The following is a 4,654-nucleotide window of genomic DNA, read 5'->3' as shown; positions in this document are numbered from 1 at the left end:
TAGGCTATGATCATGTTAATAATTAGGGTTAGGTTAAGGGTTAGCTTCTTGCTTGAAAATAATAAAATACAAATATTGTATTATTATTTAGAATAGTGGAATCTGGAAGCAACTGTTATATTTACTGGCAGATGAAACTTCTCTAAGTCTACTCCTACTATGTATACTCATCAACTTTATCATTTTGCTTCTCTCATAAAAGTATTCCTGCCCAGAGTGGCTGCCTTCCAGAGGACTTTTGGCCATTTTTCTCATGACTAGGGTGAAAAATGTTTCTGGTATCCAGTGGTCAGATGGCCAGATGCTGCTCAGCATCCTGACATGCACAAGGTTGTCACCACCAAAAGCCATGATGTGTGTGGAGAGCCACAGCCTCCGCCGCCATTACAAGATGGCGCCGGTATCCGGACCTTCTTAACAGTAAACATCCTGCTGCGCCCATAAGGGGCGTGCACAAGAGCCTGCTCTCCCTCGCCTCCTCCCGTGGCGTGATCTCCAGCAACCAATCCGCTTCTTATACGTCATAGATGGGACCTTTAGACTATATAAGCAACCGCTCTCCCGCTTCTCGGCATCTTCGGTCTTTAAGCTTCTAAGAGTGTAAGATGCGCATACAATAAACTGCTGCAGAAGGATCCTGACTTGTCCTCCCGCGTCGTTCTTGCCGGTGAGACGGAAAGCGGTCGGGGACAATGTCCCAGAGTTGAGTGGTATGTGTGTGAGCAATGGAAAATTCCTTTTTGCAGGGCTTAGCTATGGAAGGACCATGCCACAGACCACTACTTTGCAAAATAACAGAGTGATCAGCTTCCTTCAGTCACCCGTTATCCCCCTAATCTTGAGGGGCTGCAGGGAGAGGGGTGGCAATAATTATGGCCCATGCAGAAGATGGACCACACATTAATCTTTTTTTAATGTATATGTGTGTATTGCCTGCATGTGTGTGAGTGCACCTGTGTTCTTAACCGCTGAGCCATCTCTCTAGCCCCACACACATTAATCTTTAAAAATTTTATTATTTTTATTTTATGTGTATGTGTGCTTTTGCCTGCATGTATGTAAGTGCACCATGTATGTACAATGCCTGCAAAGGCCAAAAAGAAGGTGTCAAATTCTCCTGAACCAGAGTTACAGATGGTTGTTAGCTGCCATGTGGGTGCTGAGAACTAAACCCAGGTGCTTTGGAGGAACAAGTGCTCTTAACGGCCGACCCATTCCTCCAGCCCCACACATTAATCTTATAAAAATCATGATAATGCTTTCTGTTAATCCCACTTTAAAAATGAAATTATTCTACTTGAACACATTGTTTTATTCAAGGTATCCTAATGATATTATGGTTTAAACATTTGTATAAACATTACGTCTTGTCACAAATTATTTCAGTTTAAAATGTGACCCAGAACTACTATGTGTATATATGACAACTTGTCACTCACATGACAGCAATTAGGGAAGAGAAAAAATTATTGTCTACAAAACCAGTTAACTGAACAATTTTGAAACTTGAAATGTATTAAATTTTACTTTCATCATTTAGGTTTTTTCCTTTGTAGTTTGTGACCATTAGATGGCGCTGTGCATTTCCAAATATGAAAAGCATCCAAAATTCTAGTCTGTCTAGTCACATGTGTTCTTAACATTTTCATACTATTGTTTCAATGAAGGTAGAACTATTTTAATATCCACATGAAAATTTCCAGCATTTTATGGTATAGTTAACAAAAATCCAGGACACAATCCCATAGTCACAAGTGAAGTTTATCTTGCATAGGAAAATGCTTCTTTTAAAAATTTTTATTATTTTAATTAAATGTATTGGCTGCATGCATGTAAGTGGAGGTCAGAAGAGGGCATCAGATCCCACAGAACTGGAGTCACAGACGGTTGTTAGCTGCCATGTGGATGCTAGGAATCAGACCTGGGTCCTCTGCAAGAGCAGCCAGTGCTCTTAACTGTTGAGCTGTCTCTCCAGTCATGGAAAACTCTTCTGTAGACTCCAGAAAAGTGTCTCTCCAATGTAGACTCATGAGTCACAGCACAGCCTATAACTCCTTTCCCTCCCTTCAGAGCCCTGGGCTGCTGGCTTTCTACCAAGGTTGAGGCTTTTGTATTAGTTTAACCAAATCCCGCCGTTGTTCTGAGGTCTTTATCACTTGAAGCATTTACATACCCAGAGGATACAAATTCATGTATAAATTATCTGAGGTAAACTCTGAAAAAAGTAAAATGAATTGGCTTTCCTAGAAATAAACACCAGGAGCTACATCTTTACTCTTGACTGTAACCAGTTGATGGAGATGATGGTACTGAAGTTTTACTCCCAGACTTCATCAGATAGGTGGCCCAGCCTTCCTATGCCAGCTACTCATTGCTCCCCTCATCCCCAGCCTTCCCTCCTGCATCTTTCCACAGCTCCCTGAATAGCCTTGCCTGTGTCCCAAATTCCACCAGCATCTCTAGGTCTGCCAGTAGGTTCTCCTGTCCCCTAGCTGTTGGTATTCACTCTGTGCTTTCATAGCCTGGGTGGGATCACTTGGATGATGATTAATTAACTTTCTGCTAGGTCTTTGTTTCTCACAACCCACTATAGCCAGTGTGATCTTCATATAATGTAGGTATCATGTGTCTGGCTGCTGCCAGAACCTTCCCCCAGTGACCTCTCATATTGAGAGATCCTAAAGTTCTTGACTGTAAGGGCTGGACCAGCCCTACCTCTCTGGCCTTGTTTCTTCTGACTCTATACACTCTGCCCTGAGACAAGCCTTTCGCACTTTAGAGCAGCAGTGCTTCCTCCAGATTCTACACATGTCCCCTCTTCTCCCCTCCCTGCTCCATCCTGGAGGGTAGAAGATCCTCCCACCATCTCTCTACCTAGGGTGTGTTCTGAAGGAGGCCCTTGGGATTCTCATCACACTGAGCTGTAACTGTTGTAGTCTGTTTATCCCTCTGGCTAGAAGAGGCACCTTTATCCTACTTTCCAGAGCTTCACCAGTCCAGCATACATTAGGTACTCAATAAATACTTGTTGCTCGACTAAAGACTTGGCCTACACTGTCCCTGGTGTACAAACTCTCCTCTACTCATTAACAATTTTATTTTATATTTTGCAGTTCTGAGAACTCCAGGCCTTGAACCTACTAGGCAAGTGCTCTACCACTAAGCTACATCCCCAGTCCTTTATCCAGTCTTTATAATTCGGGTCAGTTGTCTTCGCAGCTTATCCAGGGAGGCAGAGTCCTTCCCATCAGTGACTGCTGTGGCTCTTTGCATGGTCCCAACGGGAGCATGTGGGCTCTGTAGACATCCTGCCAGACCTTCCACTGCATTGTGCACGCCCTCAGGAGGGGATAGCATCTACCTCAGCTATACTCTCTTGGTGTTCATAGAACAATTTTCCTATTTCTAAGAATCATGCAGCAAATTGTGGTTAAGGCAGAAGAAATTTTTCACTTGATTTGAGGGTTTGAGCGTTGTTTTGGTTTTTGCCCCAAACCTTCCATTTTAGTGCCCTTAAAAAATATCTTACTTAGAATTTAGCAATTTGAAAACCTCAAACATTTGCTTGGCAACTGCCACCTATCCTGTCTACTTGAGAGTGTCAAGGTCCCATAATATGTGAATGAGTTTGTTAGAGTTTCAGGTTTGTCTCTTGAAAAAAAACCTGAAGTACTTGATTCCTTCCAAGAAAGCGGTTTATTTGTTCTGTAGTAATAACAAAAATTTTCATATGTGATATGAAATTATGAAATAGGAAATATGTTACAAGCAATTTGCATGCATTAATTCATTTTACAAAATAACCCTTTGGAGCAGGTGCCATTGTCACTACCATTTTAAAGAGAAGAAAATCAAGATGCATAGAGGTTTAGTAACTTACCCAGTGATGAGGGGAGGAATCTAGGTTTGGGCCCAGACAGTTTATCTCCAAATCATGACCTCGTCTACTGCAGAGAGAGCTTGAAAATGACACCCTTCCTCCTTGTTCTGATGGAGGATAATGCTTCATCTAATAAAAGCATGTGGACCTATTTCCATGTGTCACTATCTGTGAATAAAGCGAAGTCTGTATCCCCTTTCTCCCCTGCCTCCTACCACAGCATTTCTGCTCCCAAACCCTATAGTAAACTTGTAACTCCTTGATGTCTTCTTCTGTCATCCCCATGACAACTGTTCTCGAGGCAACGAAGCCTCACTCCCACCTTTCTTCACTGCTGACAGCAGTCTTCATTGTTTTCTTTCACCATGTATCTCTAACTCTAAGTCATTTTCTTTCCATCTTACAGATCCTAATTTCTTCTTGAATTTTAAAGATGTCTTGCTAAACATAATTTATTGTATCTGATAGTAAATCATAGGTATTGTGCCTAGGGGGTTAGATATATTTGATAATAATACTCCCTCTAATCTAAAATCAAGCTGGAGCTCTGTAATCACCACAGTTACAGAAGTTCACAAACTGCGTTATCTGGTATAAGAAAATGTGATCATACATACTTAGGCAGTATTCACAACTCTGAAGGAAATATTTCAAACAGGGAAATTGTTTAATTGGAGAGGTGACTCAGCAATTAAAAGTACTTGCTGCTCTTTCAGAGTACTAAAGCTTGGTTCCCAGCACCCAAATTGGGTGGCTCACAACTACCTGTAACTG

This window comes from Nannospalax galili, unplaced genomic scaffold (genome assembly GCF_000622305.1).
Source record: "Nannospalax galili isolate Female #2095 unplaced genomic scaffold, S.galili_v1.0 scaffold144, whole genome shotgun sequence".
NCBI classification, from domain to species: Eukaryota; Metazoa; Chordata; class Mammalia; order Rodentia; family Spalacidae; genus Nannospalax; species Nannospalax galili.
Note: the sequence above shows the minus strand (reverse complement) of the source record.